This window comes from Pristiophorus japonicus, unplaced genomic scaffold (genome assembly GCF_044704955.1).
Source record: "Pristiophorus japonicus isolate sPriJap1 unplaced genomic scaffold, sPriJap1.hap1 HAP1_SCAFFOLD_494, whole genome shotgun sequence".
Taxonomy (NCBI): domain Eukaryota; kingdom Metazoa; phylum Chordata; class Chondrichthyes; family Pristiophoridae; genus Pristiophorus; species Pristiophorus japonicus.
In genome coordinates, this window is record NW_027254400.1 from 42,165 (window position 1) to 63,990 (window position 21,826).

General features: G+C 50.0%; 5 non-coding genes across 5 annotated transcripts; all 5 read right to left on the bottom strand.

Annotated features, from left to right (window-relative positions):
• Positions 1 to 3,908: 3,908 nt before the first annotated feature.
• trnai-aau (transfer RNA isoleucine (anticodon AAU)) lies at positions 3,909 to 3,981 on the bottom strand. Its single transcript has one exon. It is a non-coding gene; the product is annotated as a tRNA-Ile (tRNA).
• Positions 3,982 to 5,295: 1,314 nt separating this feature from the next.
• On the bottom strand, positions 5,296 to 5,368 carry trnat-ugu (transfer RNA threonine (anticodon UGU)). The gene has a single exon. It is a non-coding gene; the product is annotated as a tRNA-Thr (tRNA).
• A 4,969-nt stretch (positions 5,369 to 10,337) lies between these two features.
• trnat-ugu (transfer RNA threonine (anticodon UGU)) lies at positions 10,338 to 10,410 on the bottom strand. The gene has a single exon. It is a non-coding gene; the product is annotated as a tRNA-Thr (tRNA).
• Positions 10,411 to 14,521: 4,111 nt separating this feature from the next.
• On the bottom strand, positions 14,522 to 14,594 carry trnat-ugu (transfer RNA threonine (anticodon UGU)). Its single transcript has one exon. It is a non-coding gene; the product is annotated as a tRNA-Thr (tRNA).
• Positions 14,595 to 21,607: 7,013 nt separating this feature from the next.
• trnat-ugu (transfer RNA threonine (anticodon UGU)) lies at positions 21,608 to 21,680 on the bottom strand. Its single transcript has one exon. It is a non-coding gene; the product is annotated as a tRNA-Thr (tRNA).
• Between the last annotated feature and the right edge of the window lie 146 nt (positions 21,681 to 21,826).

A 21,826-nucleotide genomic window follows, 5' to 3' on the forward strand; every position in this document is an offset into this window, starting at 1 on the left:
CATGGTCTGTTGGCGTGTTAAGGTCAACGTGATAACCACTACACTACGGAAACGTTGTTCCAAAATGTTAGTTTGCAGGTGCAGCAGGTAATCAGGAAGGCGAATGGAATGTTGGCCTTCATTGCGAGAGGGATGGAGTACAAAAGCAGGGAGGTCCTGCTGCAACTGTACAGGGTATTGGTGAGGCCGCACCTGGAGTACTGCGTGCAGTTTTGGTCACCTTACTTAAGGAAGGATATACTAGCTTTGGAGGGGGTACAGAGACGATTCACTCGGCTGATTCCGGAGATGAGGGGGTTACCTTATGATGATAGATTGAGTAGACTGGGTCTTTACTTGTTGGAGTTCAGAAGGATGAGGGGTGATCTTATAGAAACATTTAAAATAATGAAATGGAGAGACAAGATAGAGGCAGAGAGGTTGTTTCCACTGGTCGGGGAGACTAGAACTCGGGGGCACAGCCTCAAAATATGGGGGAGCCAATTTAAAACCGAGTTGAGAAGGAATTTCTTCTCCCAGAGGGTTGTGAATCTGTGGAATTCTCTGCCCAAGGAAGCAGTTGAGGCTAGCTCATTGAATGTATTCAAGTCACAGATAGATAGATGTTTAACCAATAAGGGAATTAAGGGTTACGGGGAGCGGGCGGGTAAGTGGAGCTGAGTCCACGGCCAGATCAGCCATGATCTTGTTGAATGGCGGAGCAGGCTCGAGGGGCTAGATGGTCTTCTCCTGTTCCTAATTCTCATGTTCTTATGTTCTTATAAGTGTTCGTAGCAAGTGATGTGTTACCACACGAGGTCGGGAGTGTTGTACACCAAACCAAAGTAGCGGGCGAGCCCCAACCGGTTGTACATGTATCCTGTAAGTTACCCAAGGCAGTAGCCTGCGTTCATGGGGCAAAAGAGAGGCACCAACAGGGGTCCCAATATGTGCCCGAGTCAGACAAGCTGCCCATCCCACAGTTTTGGGAGAGCAGAGGCACATTATCAAGGCTTTGTTTGGAATATGTCTCACACTGTCTGTGCTCTGTAACATGATCCGCCACGGGCCAGGCACTGAGAATGGCGCTGATGCCCTCAGTTGACCAACCTTGCCCACCCCCCCTGGGGTGGAAACGGCGCAGCCCACAGACCTGCTCGTTGTTACGGAAGTGCGAGAAAGCGATGGGTCCACCGTAAGGGCCCCCTCAGTTCAGGCCCTGGACCAGCCAGGGTCCCACATTACCGCCTGCTCACGGCGAACCGCCAGACGGGAGTGTTGCAGCTTATCCGTCGCAAAGACGTAATGCTCATCCCATCAGATTGCCCCCCCCACCGTGTGGGGCAAACCCTGCAACGTGTTACAAAGAAAGGCAGGGAGGCTACACACAGTCGGTGGTGCGGGAACCTCCGTACTACGTCCCAGGATCCACGGGGGACCACACGGCCTCCCGCTACCACTGAAAGTCTCAGGGCCGTATCGGCCCATCCTGGGCTCTCCAGGCCTTAGGGTCAGCGACAATAGTCCGCAGCGGGCAGCCCAGATCACCAAGCCGAGCACCACACGTGTCGCGGTAGACTTCCTACAGACCCCGGCTGTCCCGGGTTGCTACGCAGTCACCGGACAGAGTCGCTCAGGACCGAGCCTTCCGTCTGCTATCAGCAGAGAATGCACCACGATCGTACGGCCCCCCTCCACGCCACATCAGAATAAGTGACGTGGACAATATTCAGGGCCCCCAGATGGGGCCGAGAGCACTGTGTGAGACAAAGAGGGGAATGGAGTGTGTGTGTGTGTGTGATGAAAATGGAGTGTTTGGTTGTGAAACCATGTACTGAGCAAACGCAGAAAGCGTTTGGACCAGACCAGACTGCAAACTATCGATAAGCAGGCCACCATTGTGAAAGGACCTGGCCACGTCTGTCCCATCACACCAGGCACTCGGCCGGGCAGCAACGTTCCGACCAACTCACCCAGGCCAGGAATTCAAATCAGGTGATCGACCCGGGGACACAGGGCGTCATATCGCCTCAACTTGCAAATAACTGGTACATAAGCCTTTGGAGGGTGGGCGGGGGGGGGAGTGATGTTATGTATGCACCTAAACCTCACCAATATGTCAGACTTGCCACTAGGGGGCACACCTGTGGGAGGCCTAAGGGTCACTTGTGCACCCTGGGACAAGCAGGTACATAAGGTGATCCACCATGCTGCTTCCCCACTCTGGGGTCTCAATAAAGAGACCAAGGTCACAATAGTTTCAGCTTACGATACGGTCCCGTGGATTTATTCTGAACATAACAGTGATGGGGAGGGCAGAGAAAAGTGCTGTACCTGCATGCCAACTTTCAATGACTGATGTACCATGACACCCAGGTCTCGTTGCACCTCCCCTTTTCCTAATCTGCCGCCATTCAAATAATATTCACCTTCATGTTTTTGCCCCCAAAGTGGATAACCTCACATTTATCCACATTATACTGCATCTGCCATGCATTTGCCCACTCACCTAACCTATCCAAGTCACCCTACACACTTTTAGTGTCCTCCCCACAGCTCACACTGCCACCCAGTTGGAGATATTACACTCAATTCCCTCATCCAAATCATTAATGTATATTGTAAATAGCTGGGGTCCCAGCACTGAGCCCTGCGGCACCCCACTAGTCACTGCCTGCCATTCTGAAAACGACCCGTTTATCCCGATTCTTTGCTTCCTGTCTGCCAACCAGTTCTCTATCCACGTCAATACATTACCCCCAATACCATGTGCTTTAATTTTGCACACTAATCTCTTGTGTGGAACCTTGTCAAAAGCCTTTTGAAAGTCCAAATACACCACATCCACTGGTTCTCCCTTGTCCACTCTACGAGTTACATCCTCAAAAAATTCGAGAAGATTTGTCTGGCATGATTTCCCTTTCATAAATCCATGCTGACTTGGATCGATCCTGTCACTGCTTTCCAAATGTGTTGCTTTTTCATGTTTAATAATTGATTCCATCATTTTCCCCACTACCGATGTCAGGCTAACCGGTCTATAATTACCCGCTTTCTCTCTCCCTCCTTTTTTAAACAGCGGCATAACATTAGTTACCCCTCCAGTCCATAGGAACTGATCCAGAGTCGATAGACTGTTGGAAAATGATCACCAATGCATCCACTATTTTGAGAGCCACTTCCTTAAGTACTCTGGGATGCAGGCTATCAGGCCCTGGGGATTTATCTGCCTTCAATCCCATCAATGTCCCGAACACAAGTTCCCACCTAATACGGATATCCTTCAGTTCCCCCTTCTCACTCGTCCCCGAGTACTTCCGGAAACTTATTTGTGTCTTCCTTCGTGAAGACAGAACCAAAGTATTTTTTTAACTGGTCCGCCATTTCTTTGTTCCCCATTATAAATTCACCTGAATCTGACTGCAAGGGATCTATGTTTGTCGTCACTAATCTTTTTAGAAGCTTTTGCAGTCAGTTTTTATGTTGCCTGCAAGCTTCCTCTCATACTCTATTTCCCCCCTCCTGGTTAAACCCTTTGTCCTCCTCTGCTGTATTACAAAATTCTCCCAGTCTTCAGGTTTGCTGCTTTTTCTGGCCAATTTCTATGCCTCTTCCTTGGATTTAACACTATCCTTAATTTCCCTTGTGAGCCACATTCCCCATTTTATTTTTACTCCAGACAGGGATGTGCAATTGTTGGAATTCATCCATGTGATCTTTAAATATTTGCCATTGTCAATCCAACATCAACCCTTTAAGGATCACTGGCCAGTCGATTCACATCTCACACCATCAAAGTTATCTTTCCTGAACTTCAAGGCCCTCCCTCATCTCTGAATTAATTCTGTCACTCTTCATCTTAATAAAGTATTTGACCCATATTTATAATTAAAGCCCTTGCTAATTTAAATACTGAGCTAATTTTGAGTTGGCCCCATTGAGATTTGAACCCACAACCCCTGGTTTATTAGACCAGTGCTCTAACCCCTGAGCTATGGAACCACCTGTCTTGGGCTGTGGGTCATTCCCCAGTTAGTGCTGTGTGTTTGAAGAATGAGGAGGGGTCAGTGAAACACTCAGATTGTGTCTCATCCCCCAGACTCCTGCCTCCATCTCTTCAATATTCGCCTCTCAACATCGATATATCGGGTCTTTCACGTAGTAAAACATCCCAAGGCAACTCAGTCACACTCTGCCTCAATCTCTCTGTCTCTCTCTCTTTCTCTCTGTCTCTCAGTCTCTCAATCTCTCTCTCTCTCTCTCTCTCACTGTCTCTCTCTTTCTGTGCAGAGCGGAGGAAGGGGAGAGAGGGAGAAGGGGAGAATTGTTGAGATGGGGAGGGGAAGAGTCTGATGGGAAAGAGGAGAGCGAGAGCGAGGGAAGGAGAGAAAGTGAGGAGGGAGGGGAATGGAGACAGGTGAGGGGAGGGAGAAGGAGAGGGAAGATAGAGCGAGGAGGGGAGTAAATGAAAAGGGAGAGAGGAAGGAGTGAGCGAGAGGGGAAGGGGAGAGAGAGCAGAATGGGGAGCGAGGGGGAAGGAGAGGGAGAGAGGGAGGAAGAAGAGGAGAAAGATCAGCAAGGAGAGAGCAGAAGGGGCGAGATAGGTGAAAGGATAGAGAGTGAGGGGAGAGAGGGGAAGGAGTGAGAGACAGGGAAAGAGAGATAGCGGGAGAGAGGGTAAAAAGATGCAGAACGGAATGTGATGGGGAAGGAAGAGGAGAGAGAAGCCTGTTCTTCAAGGGTCGGTCTCAGAGCTGTTTAATATTTATAATTTAAGCCCTTGTTAATTGACGGTGAACTGAAATACTGAGCTCATTTTGAGTAGGCTCGAGTGAGATTTGAACTCACGACCCCTGGTTTACTTAGACCAGTGCTCTAACCCCTGAGCTATGGAGCTACCTGCTTTGAACTAGACAGGGGAAGGAGCAGGAAAGAGATGGGAAGGGAAAAGAGAGTGGAAGGAGGGAGAGAGAGGGGAAGGGGAGAGAGGGGGAAGGAGTGAGAGGGAGGGGAAGGGGAGAGAGAGGGGAAGGAGTGAGAGAGAGGGGAAGGAGTGAGAGAGAGGGGAAGAAGTGAGAGAGAGGGGAAGGAAAGAGGACAAGGCGAGGGAGGGGGAAAGGGGGAGAGGGGAATGTGTGAGCGACGGGAAAAAAAGATGTAGAACAGGTCTTGATGGGGAAGAAAGAGAGATTTGGAAAGGGACAGAGAGTCGAGAAGATCTTGTTGTTCCAGGGTCAGTCTCAGAGCTGTTTAATATTTATAATTTAAACCCCTTGTTAATTGATGGTGAATTTAAATACTGAACTAATTTTGAGTAGGCCCCAGTGAGATTTGAACCCACAGCCCCTGGTTTACAAGACCAGTGCTCTAACCCCTGAGCTATGGAGCCACCTGTAACACCAGCTCCTGTTTGCATCTTACTATTGTTAACAAGGAGGTGGGCCCCGAATAATCATTCTCGGTGATTCATCCCTGAACATTGACAGAATCTTACAGCACACAAGGAGGGCCATTCGGCCCATCGTGTCTGTGTCGGCTCTGTGAGAGAGATTAGTGCTTGGAAGTTGTAAAAGGCGTGAAGAGGGGAATGAGTGGGAGAGGGAATGGGAAGGAATCAGCCAGAGGGGAATGGGAGAGAGCGAGAGGGGGAGGGGAGAGAGATGGGAAGTCGAGAGAGGGAGGAGGCAGGGGAGAGAGAAAGGAAGGTAAGAGAGAGGGAGCAGGGGAGAATCTGAAAAGAAAGAGAGAGGAGTAGAATGGAGAAGGGAGTGTGACATTTGGAAGGAGAGAGACAGGCTTGAAGTTAATTGAGAGTGAATTTAAATACTGAGCTAATTTGGAGTGGATCCCTGGGAAATTTGAACTCAGGACCTCTGGTTTACAAGACCAGTGTTCTAACCCCTGAGCTATGGTGCCACCTGTGCTAGAAGCGACAGGGGAAGGAGCAGGAAAGAGAGGGGAAGGGAAAAGAGAGAGTGGAAGGAGAGAGAGAGAGCGGGAAGGAATGAGAAAGAGGGGGAAGTTGAGAGAGAGAGTGGGGAAGGGGAGAATAAGGGATGGAAGGGGAGAGAGGGGAAGGGGAGAGAGAGGGGGAAGAGGAGAGAGAAAGCGGGAAGGAATGAGAAAGAGGGGGAATTTGAGAGAGAGAGTGGGGAAGGGGGGAATAAGGGATGGAAGGGGAGAGAGGGGAAGGGGAGAGAGAGGGAAGGGGTGAGAGAGAGAGTGGGGAAGGGGAGAGAGGAAGGAGGCAGGGCAGAGAGAAAGGAAGGGGAGAGAGAGGGGAAAGGGAGAGAGCGGAAGGGGAGAGAGAGGGAAGGGGAGAGAGAGGGAAGGAGTGAGAGAGAGAGTGGGGAAGGGGAGAGAGGAAGGAGGCAGGGCAGAGAGAAAGGAAGGGGAGAGAGAGGGGAAAGGGAGAGGTGGGAAGGGGAGAGAGAGTGAAGAGATCGCAAAGTCTCTGGTTAAAGAATGGACTCAGTCGAGAATATTGCGTGGACTTTGTAGGGTTTGTCTCTGAGGGTATTTTCCCTGTGATGGGATCTCCCTGTGCAGGTACGTGAAAACGCTGGTTTGTTAAAACTCTGGAGACCACATGGCGGCTGTCTGTGACAAAACCCAGGATGTAAAGGTTCACCCGCCAGTCCCAGCAAAAGGAAGGGGGGGGCCACTGACAAAGGGGCTCAGGAACCTGAGGCACCCGTTCACGTGAAGCCAGTGACCAGATTAGAAAACCACTCGAACGCGAAAGCACTTCCCATCTCCAGTCTCAGACGGGAAGCTGAACAATGAACCCACAGCCTGGCCAGGTGAAGAGGAGCCAGTTTTTTCGTTTGAAGAATGAGGAGGGGTCAGTGAAACGCTCAGATTGTGTCTCATCCCCCAGACTCCTGCCTCCGTCTCTTCAATATTCACCTCTCAACATCGATATATCGGCTCTTTCACGTAGTAAAACATCCCAAGGCAACTCAGTCACACTCTGCCTCAATCTCTCTGTCTCTCTGTCTCTCTCTTTCTCACTCCCTCTGTCTCTCTACCACTTTCTCTCTGTCGCTCACTGTCTCTCGAACCAGAAGGGGTTCGAGAGGGGGAAGGGGAAAGTCAGAAGGGAAAGGGGAGAGAGAGAGAGAGGGAGGAGAGAGATTGAGGAGTGAGTGGAGAGAGAGGAGCGGAGAGTGGAGAAGGGGAGATAGCGGGGGAAAGGGGCAGGGAGAGGGAAGGAGAGAGTGAGAGTGGGAAGGGGAGAGAGAGAGAGAGAGAGAGAGAGAAGGAGAGAGAGAGGAGCGTGTCAGTCGTTGTTATTACATCGATAGTCCACTAGGTGGGGCTCTATTAGAGGAAGAGAGAGGGAAGGGGAGAGTGAGGGGAAGGATTGAGAGAAAGGGAAGGGGAGAGTGAGGGGAAGGAGTGAGAGAGAAGGAAGGGGAGAGTGAGGGGAGGGAGTGAGAGAGAGGGAAGGGGAGAGTGAGGGGAAGGAGTGAGAGAGAGATGGGGAAGAGGAGACAGCGAGGAAGAGAGGAAGGTGGGGAAAGAGAGGGAGGGGATGGAGAGAGAGAGTGAGTGGGTAAAGAGAGCTGAATGAGTGGAAGAGAGGGAGAGGGGAGAGAGTGGGAGGGGAAGGGGAGGGGGAGACAGGGCAAAATAGAGAGTGGGGAAGGAGTGAGAGAGAGGGGGGAAGAGGAGACTAGGAGGGGCAGGGGAGAGAGAGGATGGGGAAAGAGATGTTAAGGGGAGAAAGGGGGAAGGAATGAGAGAGAGAGGGGGAGGGCAGAGAGGGGAAGGAGGGAGAGAGGGAGCGAATCTGAAATGAAAGGGAAAAGAGAGAGAAAGGAGGGAGGGAAAAGGGGGAAGTGAGTGAGGGAAGGGGAGAGAGAGGAGGAAGGAATGAAAGAGAGAGAGTGAGGGCAGAGAGGGAGACAACCTGAAAGGAGGGAAAAAAGTGAGGGAAGGGGTGAGAGAGAGTGGAGAAAGGGAGAGAGAGGAAGGGGAAGGGGAGAGAGAGAGTGTGGAAGGGCGGGGAGAGAGGGGAAGGAGCGGAAGAGAGAGGGGGAGGGGAAAGAGTGGGAGGGGAAGGGGATGGGGAGACAGGGAGGAAGAGAGAGAGGCAAGGGAGAGAGAGGGAGGAAGGGGAGAGAGATGTTACGGGGAGAGAGGGGGAAGGAGTGAGAGAGAGAGGGGGAGGGCAGAGAGGGGGAGAACCTGAAAGAAAAGGGAAAAGAGAGAGACGGGAGTGTAAGGGTGTGGTGGTGGTCCCGGGGGTCAGGTTCACCTCTGACCTACTTGAGCAGTTCGAATCGCCCCCACTCCCTTGGGTTCTAAACTCTGGATTTATTTGGGGGGGTGTGACAAAGTGCAAAGGTCACTGGTTGGGTGCAAAAGACTTTGATTTTATTAAAGACAAGAAAATACAATGTCAAAACTTATAATCACTCTGATAAAGAACAATACATTACACATTCAAAGGGGGTGTACAGTAAAATGACACCTCCCACCTCCCCATACCTAATCCTAGCTAGGTTAGACTCCAGGGCAGGCAGGGACTATGCTTACCAATCCTTTCTGGTCAGTTAGCGGTAGTTCACGGTTTTGGGGTTCCTTGAATTGTGTAGGTTCTGCTTGCCGTACCCCGAACGTCGGAGAAGACTTCTAGCTGCGTAATCTTCAGTTGGGTTGAGTCCACTGATGCGGTAAAGCATGTTTTGGATCTATGGGGCAAGTACCCGGTTTTCTTCGTTAGAAATAGGTTCAAAGTCTCTTTGGGTAATGTTTTCACCTGTTGGTAGTCAGGACTTAGATTGTAGACTGGAAACTTTCGATTCTTCGGTTTCTTCCAGTTGGAGTTTATTTGGAGTTTGGTCGATCGCGGTGGTTTTTCATTGATACCACGTTGGCTGTGGTCAGTTGTTGCCGCGATGGTGATGTTCTTCCTTCAGGACTTCAGGACTTCGAGGCTGGAGAAGTTAGTTTACAACGGTCGCGTTGGTTTCTCTCCCTTCTTGATGACACAAGCGTGGTCTCGGTTGTTTGGCAAAGTATGTCACACCCTCTGTTAAAACAGGGGCCAGTTATACGGTTTGAGTGGTTCTAATCTTCACACCAAATCAGTCCAGGATTCTTTGATTGAATTTGGCGGGCTTGACTCTTCTTTGTAATATTTTGGCGGGCTCGTTCAAAGTTAATATGTTTTGTGTGGGTTGATGTTCGATAAACTGTTTCCTGATGGAAATATTAGTTTGGTAATCGCAATGTCCTTTTGTGCTTAGTTTTTCGCATACAGGCTGGATTGGGCTTCTTTGTGATGTATATGCTGAAATGGTTTTCCCGATTCAGTTTGATGGTTGGCTATCTCTGGGTTATTTGTTGTAATGTTAATATCTCTTGTGGAGAAGGATTCTCGAATACCCATTTCTCCAGACAAGTTACATTAGTCCCAACACCCAGACAGCCTCAATAATCAAGTTGTCTCCTGTCAGTTCTTTGGGCCCGCACACAGCCTTGAATGTGTCTTTAAAAATTCCAAAATTTTTCAAGTTCGTAGTTTCTTCCATAAGCACTTTAGGGTTCCAAACTTTCCAATCGATAGTCCCAAATTAAATATCCTTTTGAATGAGTCCAAACACTGTGAGGGGGTTCATCTGAATGTTGCATCCTTTCAAGGGGGAAGAGAGTGGGAGGAATGAGAGACAGGTGTCTAAATACTAAAATTAGGCTGCAGTGAGATTTAAACTCACAACCCCTGGTTGATAAGACCAGTGCTCGAACCCCTGAGCTATGGAGCCACCTGCTCTGAGAAAGACACGGGAAGGAGCAGGAAAGAGAGGGGAAGGGAAAAGAGAGAGTGGAAGGAGGGAGAGAGAGGGGAAGGAGAAAGAGAGGGAGGGGAATGGGAGAGAGTGGGGAAGGAGTGAGAGAGATGGAAGGGGAGACTGGTCTTTGGCCAGGGACTCCCAGGTGTCGGTGGGGATGTTGCACTTTATCAGGGAGGCTTTGAGGGTGTCCCTTGTAACGTTTCCTCTGCCCACCTTTGGCTCGCTTGCCGTGAAGGAGATCCGAGTAGAGCGCTTGCTTTGGGAGTCTCGTGTCTGGAACATGCGGACTATGTGGCCCTGCCCAGCAGATAGCTCTTGGTCGGCTGGTGCAGACACGATGGGCCGAAATGGTCTCCTTCCGTGCTGTAAGTTTCTATGAGTCGATGATATATCGGTGTCTCTGAGACTGGATGTGGAAAAGGTGGGATACAGACTGGGGGTGGGAAGTGAAAGTACTGTGGGCAGATTATAAAGTGCGGAGTGAGTGGTTCCTGTTGATGGTGTCGGCCTGTCGCCGATTGACGGTCAATTCAGTAACAGAAGCCAAAATTGAGTAGGCCCCAGTGAGATTTGAACCCACGACCCCTGGTTTACAAGACCAGTGCTCTAACCCCTGAGCTATGGAGCCACCTGTAACGCCAACTCCTGTTTGCATCTTACTATTGTTAACAAGGAGGTGGGGCCCGAATAATCATTCTCGGTGATTCATCCCTGAACATTGACAGAATCTTACAGCACACAAGGAGGGCCATTCAGCCCATCGTATCTGTGTCGGCTATGTGAGAGAGATTAGTCCTTGGAAGTTGTAAAAGGAGGGAGAGAGGGGAATGAGTGGGAGAGGGAATGGGAGAGAGAGGGGGAAGGAGTCAGCCAGAGGGGAATGGGAGAGAGCGTAATGGGAGAGAGCGAGTGGGGGAGGGGAGCGAGATGGGAAGTCGAGAGAGGGAGGAGGCAGGGGAGAGAGAAAGGAAGGGGAGAGAGAGGGAGCAGGGGAGAATCTGAAAAGAAAGGCAAAAGAGTGAGAGAGAGGGGAAGGGGAGAGAGAGGGAAAGGGGAGAGAGATGGGAAGTCGAGAGAGGGAGGAGGCAGGGGAGAGAGAAAGGAAGGGGAGAGGGAGAGAGCAGGAGAGAATCTGAAAAGAAAGGCAAAAGAGGGAGAGAGAGGAGTGAGGGGAGGGAGCGGAAGGAGAGAGAGTAGAAGGGGAGAGAGAGAGGGAAAGGGGAGAGAGAGATGGAGAAAGTGAAATTGAGGGATAGTGAGAGAGGAGTTAAAAAAAAAAATGTCCAACGGGTCGTGATCTGGAAAGCAGAGAGACAGGGAAAGGTGTGAGGGGAGCCTGTAGTTCCAGGGTCAATCTCAGAGCTGTTTAATATTTATAATCAATGCCTTTGTGAATTGACGGTGAATTTAAATACTGAGCTAATTTTGAGTAGGTTGCAGTGAGATTTGAACCCACGATACCTGGTTCACTAAATACTGTTTGAAGAATGAGGAGGGGTATCAGTGAAACACTCAGATTGTGTCTCATCCCCCAGACTCCTGCCTCCGTCTCTTCAATATTGACTTCTCAACATCGATATATCGGGTCTTTCACGGAGTAAAACATCCCAAGGCAACTCAGTCACACTCTGGCTCTGTCTCTCTTTCTCTCTGTCTCTCTCTCTTTCTTTCTGTCTCTCACCTTCTCACTTTGTCCCTCGAGCGGGGAGGCTAGAGCGGGGGAAGGGGAGAGAGAGGGAGAAGGGGAGAGAGGGGGGGGATGGGAGAGATGGGGAGGGGGAGAGTCTGATGGGAAAGGGGAGAGCGAGAGCTCGGGAATGAAAGGGAGGATGGAGGGGATGGAGACTGGGGAGGGGAGGGAGACGGAGAGGGAGGAGAGAGAGAGGAGGGGAGAAAATGAAAAGGGAGAGGGGAAGGAGTGAGCGAGAGGGGAATGGGAGAGAGAGGGGTAAGGCGAGAGCGAGAGAGGGGAGGGGAAAGAGAGGGAAGGGGAGAGAGAGTGGGGGGAAGGTGAAAGAGATGTTTAGAGGAGTGATGGGGAAGGAGTGAGCGAGAGAGAGGAAGGAGTGAGAGAGCGAGGAAGGGGAGAGAGAAAGGGGAAGGGGAGAGAGGGAGAAGGGGCGAATCTGAAAGGAAAGGGAAAAGAGAGAGAGAGAGGAGGGAGGGGAGGAAAGGGAGCGGAGAAGGAGGAGGGAGAGGGAGAGTGGAAAGGCAGAGTCGGAAGGGGAGAGAGTGGGACGGGAAGAGGGTGAGGCGAGGGAGGGGAAAGGGGGAGAGGGGAACGAGTGAGAGACGGGGAAAGCGAGATAGCGGGAAAGTGAGAGAGGAATAAAAAGATGTGGAACGGGTCGTGATTGTTGTGTACACATGTAAACGTCACCAATATGTAAGAGTTGCCACTAGGGGGCACACCTGTGGGAGACCCAATGGTCACCTGTACACCCTGGGACAAGCAGGTATATAAGGTGACTCACCATACTGCTTCCCCACCCTGGAGTCTGAATAAAGAGCACAAGGTCACCACAGTTTGAGCTTGCAATACAGTCCTGTGGATTTATTCTGAACATCACTCACTGGCGACGAGTAACGGATCACCAACCTTCACACGGTAATGGCTGCCGTTGGTCTTGTTGAGGGATTTGTTGAGGGTGATGATTTGGGAAGCCTTCGTTGAGCGTCCCGACCGGTACTACGTCGCCAATGAACAGGACGAGGCTGAGAGAGGGCGATCAAGACCAGGGCGATTCTCCTCACCGTATGTGGGTCTCCGATATACGGCCTGCTCAAAAACCTGCTGGCACCGGTCAAACCAGAGGAGAAGACTTACACAGAGCTGTGTGTGCTGGTGTGGGAACGCCTCAAGCCGAAGGAGAGCACCTTAAAGGCCAGGTATCACTTTTACACCCACCGGCGCTCCCAGGGCCAGAAGATTCCTTGCGGGGCAGTACGGTTTTTGCGGGATCTTTGCGGGGAATGTTGCCGAACGGTTTCGTGCTCGGAATCGGTCACGAGGTCATCCTTCGCAAGCTGCTGTCTGCCGGATCCCGGGATAAACGGGCCCTTTTCGGAATGGGAGGCAGTGACTAGTGGGGTACCGCAGGGCTCAGTGCTGGGGCCCCAGCTATTTACAATATACATCAATGATTTAGATGCAGGAATTGAGTGTAATATCTCCAAGTTTGCAGATGACACTAAGCTGGGTGGCGGTGTGAGCTGTGAGGAGGACGCTAAGAGGCTGCAGGGTGACTTGGACAGGTTAGGTGAGTGGGCAAATGCATGGCAGATGCAGTGTAATGTGGATAAATGTGAGGTTATCCACTTTGGGGGCAAAAACAGGAAGGCAGAATATTATCTGAATGGTGACAGATTAGGAAAAGGGGAGGTGCAACGAGACCTGGGTGTCATGGTTCATCAGTCATTGAAAGTTGGCATGCAGGTACAGCAGGCGGTGAAGAAGGCAAATGGTATGTTGGGCTTCATCGCGAGGGGATTTGAGTAAAGGAGCAGGGAGGTCTTACTGCAGTTGTACAGGGCCTTGGTGAGGCCTCACCTGGAATATTGTGTTCAGTTTTGGTCTCCTAATCTGAGGAAGGACATTCTTGCTATTGAGGGAGTGCAGCAAAGGTTCACCAGACTGATTCCCGGGATGGAAGGACTGACATATGAAGAAAGATTGGATCGACTGGGCCTGTATTCACTGGAGTTTAGAAGAATGAGAGGGGATCTCATAGAAACGTATAAGATTCTGACGGGACGGGACAGGTTAGATGCAGGAAGAATGTTCCCGATGTTGGGGAAGTCCAGAACCAGGGGTCACAGTCTAAGGATAAGGGGTAAGCCATTTAGGTCCGAGATGAGGAGAAACTTCTTCACTCAGAGAGTTGTTCACCTGTGGAATTCCCTGCCGCAGAGAGTTGTTGAGGTCAGTTCATTGGATATATTGAAGAGGGAGTTAGATATGGCCCTTATGGCTAAAGGGATCAAGGGGTATGGAGAGAAAGCAGGAATGGGGTACTGAGAGAATGATCAGCCATGATCATATTGAATGGTGGTGCAGGCTCGAAGGGCTGAATGGCCTACTCCTGCACCTATTTTCTACGTTTCTATGTTTCCAGATTTTTTTCTCCCTAAAATGTCAGGATATCGCAGGAAGGATGTGATTGCACTGGAGAGGATGCAGAGGAGATTTACCAGGATGTTGGCGGGACTGGAGAATTTTAGCGACGAGGGAAGATTGGATCGGCTGGGGTTGTTTTCTTTGGAACAGAGGAGGCTGAGGGGAGACCTCTATTCCTTCACCCAGAGGGTGGTGGGAGTCTGGAACTCACGGCCTGAAAGGGTGGGAGAGGCAGAAACCCTCACCACATTTAAAAGGTACTTGGATGTGCACTTGAAGTGCCGTAAACTACAGGGCTATGCACCGAGAGCTGGAAAGTGGGATCAGGCTGGGATCATATCATCATCATAGGCAGTCCCTCGGAATCGAGGAAGACTTGCTTCCACTCTTAACATGAGTCCTGAGGTGACCGAAATGGTCTCCTTCCCTGCTGTCAGTTTCTATGAGTCGATGATATATCGGTGTCTCTGAGATTGGATGTGGAAAAGGTGGGATACAGACTGGGGGTGGGAAGTGAAAGTACTGTGGGCAGATTATAAAGTGCGGAGTGAGTGGTTCCTGTTGATGGTGTCGGCCTGTCGTCGATTGACGGTCAATTCAGCAACAGAAGCCAAAATTGAGTAGGCCCCAGTGAAATTTGAACCCACGACCCCTGGTTTACAAGACCAGTGCTCTAACCCCTGAGCTATGGAGCCACCTGTAACACCAGCTCCTGTTTGCATCTTACTATTGTTAACAAGGAGGTGGGGCCCGAATAATCATTCTCGGTGATTCATCCCTGAACATTGACAGAATCTTGCAGCACACAAGGAGGGCCATTCGGCCCATCGTGTCTCTGTCGGCTGTGTGAGAGAGATTAGTGCTTGGAAGTTGTAAAAGGAGGGAGAGAGGGGAATAAGTGGGAGAGGGAATGGGAGAGAGAGGGGGAAGGAGTCAGACAGAGGGGAATGGGAGAGAGCGGAATGGGAGAGAGCAAGAGGGGGAGGGGAGTGAGATGGGAAGTCGAGAGAGGGAGGAGGCAGGGGAGAGAGAAAAGAAGGGGAGAGGGAGAGAGCAGGGGAGAATCTGAAGAGAAAGGCAAAAGCGGGAGAGAGAGGAGTGAGGGGAGGGAGCGGAAGGAGAGAGAGGGGAAGGGGAGAGAAAGAGGGGAAGGGGAGAGAGAGATGGAGAAAATGAGATCGCGGGAAAGTGAGAGAGGAGTTAAAAAAAAAAATGTAGAACGGGTCGTGATCTGGAAAGCAAAGAGACAGGGAAACCTGCCTTTCTGGGGTCGGTCTCAGAGCTGTTTAATATTTATAATTAAAGCTCTGGTCAATTGACAGTGAATTTAAATACCGAACTAATTTTGAGTTTTCCCCAGTGAGATTTGAACCCACAACCCCTGGTTTAATCGACCAGTGCTTTAACCCCTGAGCTATGGAGCCACCTGCCTTGGACTCTGGGTCATTCCCCAGTTAGTGCTGTGTGTTTGAAGAATGAGGAGGGGTCAGTGAAACGCTCAGATTGTGTCTCATCCCCCAGAACTCCTGCCTCCGTCTCTTCAATATTCACTTCTCAACATCGATATATCGGGTCTTTCACGTAGTAAAACATCCCAAGGCAACTCAGTCACACTCTGGCTCTGTCTCTCTGTCTCTCGGTCTCTCTCTTTCTGTCATGCATGTATGCTTGGGGTTACTAGCCACCAGGTGGGGCCACTGTCGGAGGTCATTGGGCTGTACACACGCGTGTTCGGCCCAGGTATAAAAGGCCAGCCATCTTGTAATGTAATCACTTTGGGCCCGAATAAAGTAGAGCCAGGTGTGTACCTGTTCGGAGTTGACAGTAATCTGTCTGTTGAGTTATTGCACACACAACACTTTCTCACTCTCTCTCTGTCTCTCTCACACACTCTCACTTTCTCTCTGTGTGTCTCTCGAGGGGGAAAGGGAGAGAGGAGAAGGGGAGAGAATGGGAAGGAGTGGGGAGAGAATGAAAGTAGAGAGGGAAGGGGAGAGAGGGGAAGGGGAGAGAAGGGGAAGGAGTGGGGAGAGAATGAAAGTAGAGAGGGAAGGGGAGAGAGGAGAGAGAGGGGAAAGAGGGAGAGTGAGAGGGGAAGGGGAGAGCGAGGAAAGGGAAAGAGAGAGAGGGGAAGGAGAGAGAGTGGGGAAAGGGAGAGAGGGGAAGGCGAGAGAAGGGGAAGGAGTGGCGTCAGAATGAAAGTAGAGAAGGAAGGGGAGAGAGGAGAGAGAGGGGAAAGAGGGAGAGTGAGAGGGGAAGGGGAGAGCGAGGAAAGGGAAAGAGAGCGAGGGGAAGGGGAAAGAGAGGGAGGGGAAGGAGTGAGAGGGGGGGGTGAGAACAGGGAGGGGAAGGAGAGAGGATAAGAAAGGGGAATGAGTGAGAGACGGGGAAAGTGGGAAAAAGATGCAGAATGGGTCATGATGGGGAAGGGAAAGAGAGATTTTTAATGTGGGAGAGAGAGTAAATCAGGACAAGAAGAGGAGAGGGGAGCTGTAATTCCAGGGTCAGTCTCAGAGCTGTTTAATATTTATAATTAAATCGCTAGTTAATTCACGGTGAATTTAAATACTGAGCTAATTTTGATTTGGCTCCAGTGTAATTTAAACTCACGACCCCTGGTTTACAAGACCAGTGCTCTAACCCCTCAGATATGGGGCCACCTGCTCTGGGAAAGACACGGGAAGGAGCAGGAAAGAGAGGGGAAGGGAAAAGAGAGAGTGGAAGGAGTGAGAGAGAGGGGGAAGGGGAGAGAGGGGGCAAGGGGAGAGTGTGGGGAGGGGAGTGAGACGGTGGAAGGGGAGAGAGTAAGGGGAAGGGGAGAGAGAGAGAGAGAGAGAGGGGAAGGAATGAGAGAGAGGGGGAAGGAATGAGAGAGAGGGGAAGGGGAGAGGGAGGGAGGGGAAGGGGAGAGGGAGGGAGGGGAAGGGGAGAGGGAGGGAAGGAGTGACAGAGCGAAGTTGAGACAGTGAGAAAGAGAAGGAGGTGGGGAAAGAGAGGGATGGGAGTGGGAGAGAGGTGGAGGGGAAAGAGCGGAAGAGGAGAGAAAGGGGAAGGAGTGAGAGAGAGGGGGAAGAGGAGACTAGCAGGGGCAGGGGAGAGTGAAGAAGGGGAGAGAGAGGGGAAGGGGAGAGAGTGGTGAAGGGGAGAGAGAGGGGAAGGGGAGAGAGATGGTGGAAGGGGAGAGATTGGGGAAGGGGAGAGAGTGAGGAAGGGGCTCTCTGCGGCAGGTAATTCCACAGGTCAACAACTCTCTGAGTGAAGAAGTTTCTCCTCATCTCGGTCCTAAATGGCTTACCCCTTATCCTTAGACTGTGTCCCCTGGTTCTGGACTTCCCCAACATCGGGAACATTCTTCCTGCATCTAACCTGTCCAGTCCCATCAGAATTGTATATGTTTCTATGAGATCCCCTCTCATCCTTCGAAACTCCAGTGAATACAGGCCCAGTTGATCCAGTCTGTCCTCATATGTCAGTTCTGCCATCCCGGGAATCAGTCTGGTGAACCTTCGCTGCATTCCCTCAACAGCAAGAATGTTCTTCCTCAGATTAGAAGACCAAAACTGAACACAATATTCCAGGTGAGGCCTCACCAAGGCCCTGTACAACTGCAGTAAGACCTCCCTGCTCCAAAACTCAAATCCCCTCGCTATGAAGACCAACATGTCATTTGCCTTCTTCACCACCTGCTGTACCTGCATGCCAACTTTCAATGACTGATGTACCATGACACCCAGGTCTTGTTGCACCTCCTCTTTTCCTAAAGTGTCACCATTCAGATAATATTCTGCCTTCCTGTTTTTGCCACCAAAGTGGATAACCTCACATTTATCCACATTATACTGCATCTGCCATGCATTTGCTCACTCACCTAACCTATCCAAGTCACTCTGCAGCCTCTCAGCATCCTCCTCACAGCTCACACCGCCACCCAGCTTAGTGTCATCTGCAAACGTGGAGATATTACACTCAATTCCTGCATCTAAATCATTGATGTATATTGTAAATAGCTGGGGTCCCAGCACTGAGCCCTGCGGCACTCCACTAGTCACTGCCTGCCATTCTGAAAAGGACCCGTTTATCCTGACTCTCTGCTTCCTGTCTGCCAACCAGTTCTCTCTCCACGTCAGTACATTACCCCCAATACCATGTGCTTTAATTTTGCACACCAATCTCTTGTGTGGGACCTTATCAAAAGCCTTTTGAAAGTCCAAATACACCACATCCACTGGTTCTCCCTTGTCCACTCTACTAGTTACATCCTCAAAAAATTCCAGAAGATTTGTCAAGCATGATTTCCCTTTCATAAATCCATGCTGACTTGGACCGATCCTGTCACTGACACAGACAGATAGGGGATGGGTGACCAATAGGAAGAGCAGTGGAAGGAAGGTAGTGCAGAGGTACCCTGTGGTCATCCCCCTCCAAAACAGAGACACCGTTTTGGGTACTGCGGGAGGGATGACACACCAGGGGAGGGCAGCAGCATCCTAGTCCATGGCACTGTGGGTGGCTCTGTTCCTGTCGATGGTCTCGGCCTGTCGCTGATTGACGGCAAATTTAGAAACAGAAGACACCCCACTGAAATTTGAACTCACAACCCCTGGTTTATTAGACCAGTGCTCTAACCCCTGAGCTATGGAGCCACCTGCTCTGGAAAAGATAGGGGAAGGAGTAGGAAAGAGAGGGGAAGGGAAAAGAGAGAGTGGAAGGAGTGAGAGAGAGGGGGAAAGGGGAGAGAGTGGGGAAAGGGAGAGAGAGAGTGGAAGGAGTGAGAGAGAGGTGGAGGGGAGAGAGAGGGGAGTCAGGGGAAAGAGAAAGGAAGGGGAGAGAGAGGGAGAAGGGGAGAATCTGAAAAGAAAGGGAAAAGAAAGGGAAAGGGGAGAGGAGACTGAAAGGGCAGAGGGGAAAGGGAGAGAGTGGGGAGAGACTGGGTCGGGGAAAGAGAGAGAGAGAGGGAAGATAGAGGAGGAAGGAGAGAGAGGAAGGAGTGGGGAGAGAATGAAAGGAGAGAGGGGGAAGAGAGAGAGGGGGAAGGAGAGAGGGTGAGGTGAGGGAGGGGGAAGGGGGGAGAAGGGAATGAATGACAGATGGGGAAAGCGAGATAGCGGGAAAGACAGAGGGGGTAAAATGATGTAGAACGGGACATGATGGAGAAGGGAGAGAGAGATTTGGAAGGGGAGAGTGTCAGAGAAACGAGAAGAGGAGAGGGGGAAGGGTGTGAGGGGAGTCTGTTATTTAGAATTCAGGAGAGGAGGACTAAGGGTTTAATTAGGATGGGGCAAGTAAAATGATGAGAGTAAGCTTGCAGGGAACATAAAAACTGACTGCAAAAGCTTCTATGGATATGTGAAGAGAAAACGATTAGTGAAGACAAATGTAGGTCCCTTGCAGTCAGAATCAGGTGAATTTATAATGGGGAACAAAGAAATGGCAGACCAATTGAACAAATACTTTGGTTATTTCTTACATAGAAACATAGAAACACAGAAAATAGGTGCAGGAGTAGGCCATTCGGCCCTTCGAGCCTGCACCACCATTCAATAAGATCATGACTGATCATTCCCTCAGTACCCCATTCCTGCTTTCTCTCCATACCCCTTGATCCCTCTAGCTATAAGGGCCATATCTAACTACCTCTTGAATATATCCAATGAACTGGTATCAACAACTCTCTGCGGCAGGGAATTCCACAGGTTAACAACTCTCTGAGTGAAGAAGTTTCTCCTCATCTCAGTCCTAAATGGCTTACCCCTTATCCTTAGACTGTGTCCCCTGGTTCTGGACTTCCCGAGCATCGGGAACATTCTTCCTGCATCTAACCTGTCCAGTCCCGTTAGAATTTTATATGTTTCTATGAGATCCCCTCTCATCCTTCTAAACTCCAGTGAATACAGGCCCAGTCGATCCAGTCTCTCCTCATATATCAGTCCAGCCATCCCGGGAATCAGTCTGGTGAACCTTCGCTGCATTCCCTCAATAGCAAGAACGTCCTTCCTCAGATTAGAAGACCAAAACTGAACACAATATTCCAGGTGTGGCCTCTCCAAGGCCCTGTACAACTGCAGTAAGACCTCCCTGCTCCTAAACTCAAATCCCCTCGCTATGAAGGCCAACATACCATTTGCCTTCTTCACCACCTGCTGTACCTGCATGCCAACTTTCAATGACTGATGTACCATGACACCCAGGTCTCGTTGCACCTCCCCTTTTCCTAATCTGCCGCCATTCAGATAATATTCGCCTTCATGTTTTTGCCACCAAAGTGGATAACCTCACATTTATCCACATTATACTGCATCTGCCATGCATTTGCCCACTCACCTAACCTATCCAAGTCACCCTGCAGCCTCTTAGCATCCCCCTCACAGCTCACACTGCCACCCAGCTTAGTGTCATCTGCAAACTTGAAGATATTACACTCAATTCCCTCATCCAAATCATTAATGTATATTGTAAATAGCTGGGGTCCCAACACTGAGCCCTGCGGCACCCCACTAGTCACTGCCTGCCACTCTGAAAAGGACCCGTTTATCCCGACTCTCTGCTTCCTGTCTGTCAACCATTTCTCTATCCACGTCAGTACATCACCCCCAATACCATGTGCTTTGATTTTGCACACCAATCTCTTGTGTGGAACCTTGTCAAAAGCCTTTTGAAAGTCCAAATACACCACATCCACTGGTTCTCCCTTGTCCACTCTACTCGTTACATCCTCAAAAAATTCTTGAAGATTTGTCTAGCATGATTTCCCTTTCATAAATCCATGCTGACTTGGACCGATCCTGTCACTGCTTTCCAAATGTGTTGCTATTTCATCTTTAATAATTGATTCCATAATTTTCCCCACTACCGATGTCAGGCTAACCGGTCTATAATTACCCGCTTTCTCTCTCCCTCCTTTTTTAAACAGCGGCATAACATTAGTTACCCTCCAGTCCATAGGAACTGATCCAGAGTCAATAGGCTGTTGTAAAATGATCACCAATGCATCCATTATTTCAAGGGCCACTTCCTTAAGTACTCTGGGATGCAAGCTATCAGGCCCTGGGGATTTATCGGCCTTCAATCCCATCAATTTCCCGCCTAATAAGGATATCCTTCAGTTCCCCCTTCTCACGAGACCCTCGGTCCCCTAGTATTTCCAGAAGATTATTTGTGTCTTCCTTCATGAAGACAGAACCAAAGTATTTGTTTAACTGGTCCGCCATTTCTTTGTTCCACATTATAAATTCACCTGAATCTGACTGCAAGGGATCTGTTTGTCGTCACTAATTTTTTTAGAAGCCTACAAGCTTCCTCTCATAATCTATTTTCCCCCCTCCTGGTTAAAACCCTTTGTCCTCCTCTGCTGTGTTACAAAATTCTCCCAGTCCTCAGGTTTGCTGCTTTTTCTGGCCAATTTATATGCCTCTTCCTTGGATTTAACACTATCCTTCATTTCCCTTGTGAGCCACATTCCCCATTCTATTTTTACTCCAGACAGGGATGTACAATTGTTGGAGTTCATCCATGTGATCTTTAAATGTTTGCCATTGTCAATGCAACAAGGATCACTGGCCAGTCTATTCACATCTCAGACCATCAAAGTTTCCAAAACTTCAGGGCCCTCATCTCTGAATTAACTCTGTCACTCTCCATCTTAATAAAGTTTTCAACCATATTTACAATTAAAGCCCTTGCTAATTTAAATACTGAGATAATTTTGAGTTGGCCCCAGTAAGATTTGAACCCACGACCCCTGGTTTACAAGACCAGTGCTCTAACCCCTGAGCTATGGAGCCACCTGTAACACCAGCTCATGTTTGCATCTTACTATTGTTAACAAGGAGGTGGGGCCCGAATAATCATTCTTGGTGATTCATCCCTGAACATTCACAGAATCTTACAGCACACAAGGAGGGCCATTCGGCCCATCGTGTCTGTGCCG